This window comes from Artibeus jamaicensis, unplaced genomic scaffold (genome assembly GCF_021234435.1).
Source record: "Artibeus jamaicensis isolate MK-2021 breed Jamaican fruit bat unplaced genomic scaffold, CSHL_Jam_final contig_944, whole genome shotgun sequence".
Taxonomy (NCBI): Eukaryota; Metazoa; Chordata; class Mammalia; order Chiroptera; family Phyllostomidae; genus Artibeus; species Artibeus jamaicensis.
Window position 1 is genome coordinate 1,740,521 of NW_026522020.1, and position 10,611 is coordinate 1,751,131.

The 10,611-nt window shown below is 56.5% G+C and overlaps 1 protein-coding gene across 1 annotated transcript in view; it reads right to left on the bottom strand.

The window, feature by feature from the left end:
• The window catches only part of NGEF (neuronal guanine nucleotide exchange factor), an 82,567-nt gene extending 71,962 nt beyond the window's left edge, over positions 1-10,605 (bottom strand). The window contains exon 1 of the mRNA XM_037143996.2: positions 10,390-10,605. The gene's annotated coding sequence lies outside the window, so the exon portion shown is untranslated. The remainder of the gene's footprint in view (positions 1-10,389) is intronic.
• Between the last annotated feature and the right edge of the window lie 6 nt (positions 10,606-10,611).

Here is a 10,611-nt window from a genome sequence, read left to right on the forward strand (position 1 = left end):
GCTCTGGCTTCAATTAGCCATCGTCTGATAGAACCTCATTTAGGTTGAGTTCATAAACACTTCTTGACCACGGGTAAGAGGATGCCTCATTTTTCACTCTCTGGAGCAGGACGACAGGCCCCGCCCCGCCCAGGTCATCCCCAAGTGATTCCAACCAATTATTAGGCTACGCAATGAAGAGGATGCTGGCACTCTAGTTTACCCTTTCATGTAATTCAGTACTTTTTAAAAAAAAGAGTTTATTTTATTTATTTTTAGAGAGAGGGGAAGGGAAGGAGAGAGAGGGAGAGAAACACCAATGTGTGCTTGCCTCTCGCACGGCCCCTGCTGGGGACCTGGCTTGCAACCCAGGCCTGTGCCCTGACTGAGAATTGAACCAAAGCCCTTTGGTTGACAGGCCCATGCTCAATCCACTGAGCTACACCAGCCAGGGCCAATACTTGTTTAAATTTAAGTATATAGAATACAGAAGGTGTCCATATCTTAAGGGCTGAAGGTGGACACCTCGTGTCACAGCACCAGCTCCAGAAGGAGAATGTCACCAGCGTTCCAGAAAGGCTCTGTGCACCTTCCCAGCCCCAAGGGGAACCAGCAACTTCTAAAAGCAGGGGTTAATTTTGCCTGTGCTGATATTTGATGCTAATGGAGTCCTTAAGAGTGTTCTCATGTCTGACTTCTTTTTATGAATCAGGCTTATAAGATCCATCCATGCTCTTTCTTCCACACTGTTCCACATTGTGCCATGCTGTTCCACGTTGTTCCACACTATTCCATGCTGTGCCATGCTGTTCCACGTTGTTCCACACTATTCCATGCTGTGCCATGCTGTTCCACGTTGTTCCACACTATTCCATGCTGTTCCATGCTGTCCCACGTTGTTCCACACTATTCCATGCTGTGCCATGCTGTCCCACGTTGTTCCACACTATTCCATGCTGTGCCATGCTGTCCCACGTTGTTCCACACTATTCCATGCTGTGCCATGCTGTCCCACGTTGTTCCACACTATTCCATGCTGTGCCATGCTGTCCCACGTTGTTCCACCCTGCTCCATGCTCTTGCAGAATCTGTCCTCATTGCTCTGAAGCAGGGGCTCTCACACTGGACCGAGCCTCGGGATCACGTGGAGAGTTTGAAACACAGACTGCTGGGTCCCACCCTCAGCAGTTTCTGAAGTAGGAGGTCTGGGTGGGCCTGAGAATTTGTATTTCTAAAAATTTTCTCAGCTGTAGCTGTGGCTGAAGGCCTGGGGGCCACACCAGGCCGACCACCTCTTTAACCTGGCAGATCCCCTGTCCTCTGGCAAAGGCCTCTGGGCTTGTCATCACTGTTGCTTCCAGAGCCACTCAGGGGCAGCACTGCCCTGCAGGCCTGGGGGAGGGGCGGGGCAGTGAGGAGGCTGGTGCTCCCTGGTGGGGGGGGGGGGGACCAGACCAGTGTCCTGCTGACTCCGGCCTCCACTGTTTGCCAGCCGGGGTTGGAGAGCAGGTTCCACTTCTCTGCTGTCCAGCTCCTGGCAGGAATTTTGGGGTTATGAACTGGACACGTCTGAGTCCAGGAATGGGCAGGATACGGCGGAAATTTTCAGACCATCACTGGTTCTCAGAGTCCCGCTGCACACAAGACCAATTGGCCCTTCCCTCCCCTGCCCCTGTACGCTCACCCCCTGGACACCAGGCCATTCCCAGCCCACAGATGGGTCTTAGGTGAGGGGGTCTCTCTCTTCCTCTTTCCAATGTTTGTTACCTACCTCCCCACACTTCAGGTGCGTGTGGGCACGCTCCCAGCCCCTGGCCCTTCTATGGCCTCCTGTGTCCCAACTAATGTATCTCTCCCGGCCCCTCCTTGCTCAGCATTGCCCTCCACCCTTTTCCAACCACCCTCCCCTAGCCCTGGGTCTCTGCTGCTGGGGCTTCCACTGGCTGTTCTTTCCGGGAGGCCTTGCCCTCCCTCCGAGCTGCAGATGGCGGTCCAAGTCCCTGCCTGGCACCGCTGTGTGACGGTCCACTGCCCGCCACTGTTGTCGGGTCAGAGTGTCCTGAGAGGACAGGCGGAGGCCCTGGCCACCCACGGCCACCCTGCCCGGGGTTTCTGAAGAGTATAGGATGTGGGCTGCAGGGTGGGTCAGCTCGCAGTGCTGAGGAAGACAGCAGGGACCTGGGCCAGAGGCGGGGACTGAGGCCGCCCTGCCAGAGAGCAGTGGTGCCAAGCTGTAGACACAGTTCTGGCTGCCAGTCAGTGGGGGCTCCGTTTCAGGCCCTTGTCCTTGAAATCACCCGATCCTCAGACAACCCTCAGGGAGGAGGGAAGGAAGGAACTGTTACTAGTCATGTTTCAGAGATGAAAAAGCTGAGGGAAACTCAGTCCCTTGCTCGAGATCACGCAGCTGGTAAATGGCTGGGGCAGAATTCGAACCTGGGTTTTGCAGGTCCCCGAGCCCTGCCTTTCCACTGGGCAGACAGGATGGGCCAGCATCGCAGGGAGGTAGAGGAGGCTCAGGGAGCCATGCAGCCCTTATCAAAGAGCAACATGAGGCTTGGAGCATGCCCAGGGGACCAAGCCAGGGCACACCAGCCCTGCTCTCGCTGGGGGCTGAGCCGTCAGCTCCCTGGGGACTCACCCTGGGCTGCAAACCCCCCTCCACGCTGTGTGAAGGCTCCTTTATGGGGGGCCCTGGGTGGTTTGGGGACAGGAGCTCAAACCAGGTGCAGAAGCGTCCTCCCCAAAGTGACTATGGCCCACGGTTACTCGAGAACGGCAGCCACTCCCAGGATTCTTAGGGAGTGGGGTGGGCAGTGTGGGTGCTGTGGGTGCCTCCCACCCGCCCCCTTCCTCTGAGGCCTAAGTCAGGCTAAAACTGTGGGACCCCTGGAGCAGAGGGGAAGCCAAGCTGTCCCTCCCCCAGCACCTCCTGGCGGGACTCTGGGGGTGGGTATCCCCTGGTCCTGGACACACCCTTGGTCCTCAGCTCCCCCTCTGTAGGGTGACGGCACCCACCACGCTCACCTGTGCCGGCTGTGTCCATCCCGTGCTAGACACAGCGTCACAGGACAGATGTGACCCCTGGCGCAGGAGTCCAGGGAGCAGACTGGAGGGAATGTCATGATATCCCCGTCACCCCATTTTGAGGTGACAACCAGGATTAAACGCCCACGTGCCTGGCCCCTGTCATCACACCATAAACAGTACTGCCGGCTGCCCTTTTCACTCTGCAACTAAGTAAGCTATCAGCGCATTTAAATTGTTTTCACTTTTTGGTGTAAAAAGAATCCAAGATGGTAAAAAGTCTGTGATGTTCAATATACAAAGTAGGTATGGATATTTGAAAAAAACGCACAGATGGTCCATTGGAGCCTCGGCTCTGTCCCAGTGAGCGAATCTGTGCCTTGCCTCCAGGGAGCGGCTGGTGGCACCCCCGAGAGCCCCATCCCTTTTGGTCACATCTCAGCCACTCTCAGCTGCGTGGGGGAGGAGAGGGCTCAACCTACTTTTGCAAAGTGAAGCCAGAGCTGCTGCTGCTCTGTCTTCCCGTAATTAAGAGAACTTCCACCTAATTAATGGAAGCTGACCCTCTTTCATGTCCTGGCCATCACACGGGCTGGGAGCCATGGCAGGGAGTGAGCTGGGGACAAGGACCGCTCCTTCAGGGTGAGCCACCGCCCTTGGCCAGCTCCCTCCCCTCCCGCAGCCAGAGGCAGGCCAGCCAGTGCTACCGGCAGGCAGCCGGCAGCTGGGCGGTCACAGCGCAGAGCAGACACTGCACAGGAGCAGGTGATGCCACATCCACAGCCAAACGGGTCTTTGAGGGCAGGACGCTGCACACCGATTCGGGGTGTATGTGGGGCTGCCGCGGATGCGTCCATCACCCTGTCCCCAGAGGGCTGGCGCAAGCCCCACGACAGTGGCCAGCCCCGATGGTGTCTGAGCTCAGGCCACAGGGCAAAGTGCCACAGACGGTGGCTTGAACAAGACATCCATTTTTTCTCCTTTCTGGAGACTGGAAGTCGGAGATGGGGGGGCAGGGGGAGTGTGGTCAGGTTCCGATGAGGGCCCTCTTCCCAGCTGCCTTCTTGGCATGTCCTCACCTGGCCTTTCCTGAGTGTGTGCGTGAGAGAGAGAGGGAGTCGGGGGAGGGGAAGAGCGAGAGGGGGAGGGGGAGGAAGGATAAAGAGAGGGAAGGAGGGCATGGTCTTCCTCTTCTTCTATGGCCACCAGTCCCTTCATGAGGACCCCACCCTCAAGACCTCATCTACCCTAATTACCACCCAAAGGCCCCACTTCAAATGCATTACATTGGGGGCTTGGGGGCTTTAACATATGAGTTTGGGGAGAACATGAGCATTCAGGTCATAATATTGGCAAAGGGATGAAGGGGTCCTTGCCTTTCTAGTTGGGAAAACCTGAATCCCACCCTGGTGTCTCAGGAGGGCCCTGGGCAATGGGCAACCGGATCTGCACCAGCAGGCAGCCAGCCTTCCTCCTGCTCCAGAACCTTCCTGGGGGTCTGCTCCACTGTCCGCTGCACAAGAGGAAGACCCTGAGAGCCACGGCCCCCAGCCCCTCAGTCGTAGCTGACGAGAACAGAGTGGACCTGTGACCCAGGAGGACTCAGCCCAGAGGTGGCCCGAGCTCATCAGCTTCTGTCCTCGGGAGAGGACTGAGGCACCGGGCCGGTGGACCGGGGTTCTGGGCTGGATGGCCGTGGGGCCGGGGGAGGGATTGAACTGGCCAGGACGGGCCAGATGTCCGTGTAGCAGGGCCAGCTGTGGGTGGGGCAGGGGGAGCAGAGCAGAGCTGGAGAACGGGAGGAAAGGACAGCTGCGGAATGCTCATGTTCCCGTCCTGCGTTTTGCTGCCAGCAGGCTGAGGTGTTCACGGTGCACTTCAGTCCTTGTATTTTCTCCAATAATCTCTCTTAAACTTTTCTCTTATCCTGGCTTGAAAGGATCGTATGTGTTACTTCCCAGCGGTCTCTGTGGTGTATCTAGTACCGGGTTGACCTGGTCCGTCACGGCCTTGTGTCCCTGGTGGGTCCCGTCCAGTCACATGCCCAGTGCCCAGCATGGCTGTCTGCCCTGCGCTAGGCCCTGGTCACGAGACAGATGTGGCCGCCTTGCTCGGTGCAGGCAAAAGGGAATTTCCTGACACTCCCCATCATCCCAAACGTGAGTACCCTTCCTCTGGCTTCTGGTTTTCTTCTGGAAACTTCTGCTGTCTGTGCAGTGCTGGAGGCGTTCCAAGTGCCTTTGCCGAGGAAGGTTTACCGAGGCAGGCGGTAAACTGAGGCAGGCTGTCGGGATTGAGACCCGAGGAGCGTGCCTGGGCCCAGCGGTGGGCCGAGAGGGGAGTAGCAACAACCGAAGGGAACGGACAGAACGCTGGTGAAAGGCGGGAAGTGACAGAGCCGTGGGTGCCCGGGGACAGGAAGGCTGGGACTCTGCTTGGTGTGGGTGAGCGAGTTATGCCAGGGGGAGACACGGCCTTGTACAAAAACAAGCAGTAGTGGCAGAGACATGGAGGGGCTGTGGTTTCTTAAAATATTCATAGGATTTGGATGAATCCAGAGAGTCCCCTGCTCCCCCGCCAGCTGTGTGGGATGCGAGCCTGTGGCTGGGAGCTGAGTTTCAGAGGTACATCAGACATTCGAAAAATTAATATTATGTGTTTTAGAAAAATCCAATTAGCACATCAAACCTGCAGCTTCACAGACATTAATGCTTGGGATGAAAATAGAGACTTGAACGAAAGCCCATCTGTAGGAAGTATTAATAGCACTGGTGGCGCATGGCCGCGTGAAAGGGGGCACACATGGCAAGTCAACAGTCGACCTTGAAGTCACCTTCTGGACGAGCCAGCCACCAGAGCTCCGCTCTCTTCTGAACGGAGAACGGAGGCGGCCTTCCCACCCTGCGTGCCAGGGCTCCCTTGGGCCTGGGGGCGGGGGCAGGGACACCTTGTCACAGCCCAGCAGGGGTTTTGAGGGCCCACAGTGCCACTCAACTTCTGAAACTGAACCTCAGCCAGGCTGACATCTCCCGGAACCGCGTGCAGGGGAGTGTGTTCGCTGTCACCCAGCCCCAAGAGGGCAAAGGTGCCTGACTCGTGTTCCTGCCACTTCTCCAACACTCACGTTCTTGGATCCATGTGCTTTTGATGATAAATAACCCCAACCTTGCAGGGGGTTGGCAGGGGACATTCAGGGGGCACAAGACCGCTGTGGCAGCTGTTTGAGGCTGCCCGTGCTGAGGAGACCCCCCAGGAGGCAGCTGGGGCGGTCTCCGTGAGGGCTGCCCACCCCCGCAGCCCACAACAGCACTGGGTGCTCTCTCCCCAGGGCCTGGATCTCCGCCTCTTTCTGATCCTTTCTGATTCCAGCAGTTCCCACCCCCCACCCCCTTGAGAATTCTCCTTTAGTCCCTGTTGACCAGCTCTGGCCATGGCTTTCAGCTTAGACCAACCCCGGGGCTGCTGCTCGTGACCCCGCCTGCTGCCAGCCCCCCTCATCCTCTGCTCCTTGGTGCTCTACCTTCCAGGGCACCACCCGTTCCACGCACAGCCTGCACCCCGAGGTCCACAGAGCCTTCCATTCATTCATTGACCCCTTTCTCTCGCCAGCATCTGGCTAGGCTGCCGGCTTTGAAGACAGAGGAGGAGGCTGCGAGGCCAGGAATGTGGGCCATGCAGCTGAAGAAAGCAAAGAAACTAACTCCCCCGGAGCCTCCAAAAGGAGCGCAGTCCTGCCCACACGTAGGTTTTCCCCAGCAAGACCTGCAGTGATTTGTGCCTTCTGGAGCTGTAAGGCAATCGTCTGTGTTGTTGTAAGCCACTCGGTGCCCGGTCCTTCATCACAGCAGCCGTGGAAAGCTAACCCACACCTCTACAGATGGGGCCCGAGGTCTGTGAGCTTGGCCCACTGCTGATTTCCTCAAATTGTTTCCATACCAGCATTAAAAAAAAAATTGAAGCGGCATCTGCACTTGCCAGGAAACCGTGCCTTCACTTCTTCACCGGAGGGCAGTCGTGATTCCGGGGCCCTGTGCCCACACTCCGAGGGAAACCTGGGGGTGCGCAGTCTCCCCTGCGAACAGCAGGCCGGACAGGCCCCATCGGGAGGAGGCGTTCTCACTGGGCCCCCTCAGGGTGCTTGGGGCAGGTGGGGTGTGCTCTTCAAAGGACCCCAGTTCTCTCTGTATTTGAGAGCTCACTGCACACGTTCTGTTCAGTGCTCACTGTCCACTTTTCTATGGAAAAGAAGGATTCCTCTTCTTTCCCCAGGACTATCACAATAACGATAGCTTAAATGGTGGGTGCCGAGGGCTTTCTCCCCATCACCTCACTGGATTTCAGCGCAATCCTGTGTGATTGTCACAGTCCTGTCCCGTTCCGCCCATTTGTACAGAGGAGGGCCTGGAGATTCAGAGAGGTTGACTGCCTCAGCCAAGGCCACACAGCAGCAGGCAGTAGAGGCGGCCTGGCCACGCGGAGGGGTGCTTGCTCAACTAGCGCTCTCTGCCCTTCTTCCGAGCACTCGGACCTACAACCGGCAGCCTTTCCTGAGGACACAGCGTGAGAGGGTGAGAGAGGTTCGGGGAACAATAGAAGTAGACAAAGGCCCAGCCTCGGGCTGGGCAGTAACAGGAGGGCCACTGCAGCTTCCAGACCTGGTGCTCCTAACTTTATTCTGGCAACTTCTGTGGTATTTCTCCAGCGAATGAATCTGTGACCAGCAATAACATTTCTCCAAACAGGGCCTGGAGGGTCTGTGTATCCTAGACTGAACCCCAAGATGGCTTCATGTTGATCCCGAGTTAGAATCTCTCCATGTCTTAACCTTGACTTGGAACCCAAGTTAGCCGACTGCAAGTGCCTTTGATCTTGACTCTGAACTGGTTCCAAAAAGGCCAGAAAGCTGTGGAAGGAAAGTTCCAGATAACCGCTCCAGTATCCCAGGCACTAGAAAAAATTGTCTATGTGCCAGATGACTTTACAATTTTTTTTTTATTAATTTGAGAAAGAATAAGAAGGTGGAGGGGAAGAGAGAAACATCGGTTTTGTTCTTCCACTCATTTATACATTCATTGATTGGTTCTTGATATGCCCTGACTGGAGATCGAACCCACAACCTCGGCCTGTCAGGATGATGCTCTAACCAACTGAGCTACTAAGAACCTTAACATCATTTCCAAAACCAGAGCTAGTTCCTAAAAATGGTTCTCTGTGGGAAAGAAGTCTTTCCCTCAGCATTCAAGAACTGGAGCTGGGCTTCAAGGCCTGCGGTCAACCGAGGCAAAGAGTGCAGCTCCCCTGGGCACTTCCAGAGGCAGAGCCCCGCCCCCTGGGTGGCGTGGGGAAAGGCGAGCTCCAGGTGACCAGAAAGAAAGTCCCTTCTAGGCACAAGCTGAATAGAGATGATCCAAAGGCTCAGAAATGTACCCCCTGGCTCACCTGGCAAAGTGCCTCTCAGTCCTGTGACCCCATACTTGTTTCTGGACCAGGGGGTGTTCTGGGTCCCCTTGCAGAGGAAGGGCCTCTAACTTGGCCTCTGGCTTCTGACTCCCCCTCTGTGCCCCTAGTGCCCCTTTAAAGCCTCACCTGCCAAGGCACTCTGCAATGATTTGATGGAGGAATTTTTACCATTTTAGGGTGGTGCTGGGGGTAACCTCAGAAAATCAGAGCTGACCCCTTTGAGGGGAGGCACTGGGCTCAGGAAGAGGCGAAAGAGCCCTCTTGGGAGTTGGGGTGTCTGATCTAGGGCTGATGGGATCGCTGGCTGTTGAGACACTCAGTGGCTCCAGGGCCTGGTGGAGCCAGCACGCGGGCCGCAGAATTGGCCTCCCCTCACCTCCCGACTCTCCGGGCTGGTCTGTCGCCCGGGGCAGGTGTCCTGGGCTGCCCTGGCCTGGGCCAGAGAGGTCCTCCACAGGCAAACAGTGGTTCCCCTACGTCTGTGGCCCCTGGGGTCACCCAGACTCTCCTGTGGGGAACCCCTTCAAGGGTGGGGTTTTTAAGACAATTTGGACTTCGGGAAGAGGTCAAGTGGTTATTGTCAGCTGTCATGGACTGGAAAGTTTAAGTCACCCACAGGGACACTGGTGTCTGCTGCGCAATCTAAACGATGCCAAAGGCGGCAGGAGGTGTGGCCGGAGTGAAAAGGAAAGGAAAAATCGGGCAGAGAAGTGGGGAGGGAGAAGCAGAGGGGAGGACGGAGACATGACAAGGTGTGATCGGCGTGTCCCCACCGGCGGTCTTACTGCAGTAACACAAGCGTTTTTCCAAAAGTCAGAAATGTGTTGCCGTCCGAACGCGGCACAGCTGGCTGAAGGATGGGAGCCGCATACCCAGTTCTCTTTAGCCAGTGACTGTGAGCGCCCCAAACTTCGAATCCAGACAGATAAGAAGAACCCGCCCCCACCCCATCTAAGACAGCGGCGTCCACAGACATATGAGTCACACCTTGCTCTGGCTCAATGCCAGTCAGGTCCCCAGTCCAGAAGGTTCAGAGGGGTGGGGCCCTCTGTCCTTCGGAGATGGGGCCTTGAGCAGCAGGGGGCGATGTAGAGGGGTGGCCCTGTGGGGAACTGTTACTTCCTGGCTGTGGCTCCCAGATGAGCTCGCTGAGCTGAGATTGGAGCCACCGGCTCAGAGCAATCACGGTTTGTCTGACACCTCGCAGTTTGCATACACAAGTGTCTGTCATTAGGGCTGGAGCCTGGGGCAGTGGCTCCTGCGGCCAAACAGGAACCTGCTCTCAGAAGGGCCACGCCCTTAGTTTGAGGTGCTGCTGCTGCCATTCTTAATAATTTTCCAGTTCTTAATTCTCAAAATTTGTAATAAGTTTTAAATAAGGGGTCCCGCATATTCCCTTTGCATGGGACCCCACAAATTCTGTTGCCAGCCCTGTGTTTTTAAGATTTTACTTATTTATTTTTAGACAGAGGGGAAGGGAAGGAGAGAGACACATCAATGTGTGGTCGCCTCTTGAGCGCCCCCTACTGGGCACCTGGCCTGCAACCCAGGCGTGTGCCCTGATTGGGAATTAGACCCATGAGGGATCGATTCCCACACCAGCCAGGGCACCAGTCCCGTTTATTATCCCACTTGGCCCCATAGCCACCCCAGGAGAGGCGCCTGGAAGGAAACATCAACCCAGGTCAAAGCTGGTCAATCTGAGTCCTGGCTGGAAGCATAGTGCCTGAGCCGAGATTAGCCTGGATTTGGGCAGCAAAATACAGGCAGCTTCTTGGAGCTGCCTCTCCATGAGCAGGTGGACGGTGGTCTCCTCTCCCTCACACACCTGCCTGGGCTCTCCCCCATCCTGTTCCGGCTGCAACCTCCATTCCATTTCTTGCTTCACCTCAGTGGATAAAAAAATACCAAAACTTTGCTCACCTGCCAGCGAGGAGCTCCTGGAGTTGGGTCTCTTGGACAGTTCTTCCTCTCCTGTCCTCCGTCCTGTCCAGGGCCTCAGAGCAGGCTGGCCTGACCTGTCCCCAGCAAGGTCCACACAGCCTCTGGGGGCCCGCAGGTGGACGTTTCGTCCTTGCTGGAAAAGGGATCCCTGCGAGGCATTCCTGACCTTCAGACCTGCCTCGGCCTTGAGCTGGCCCCATG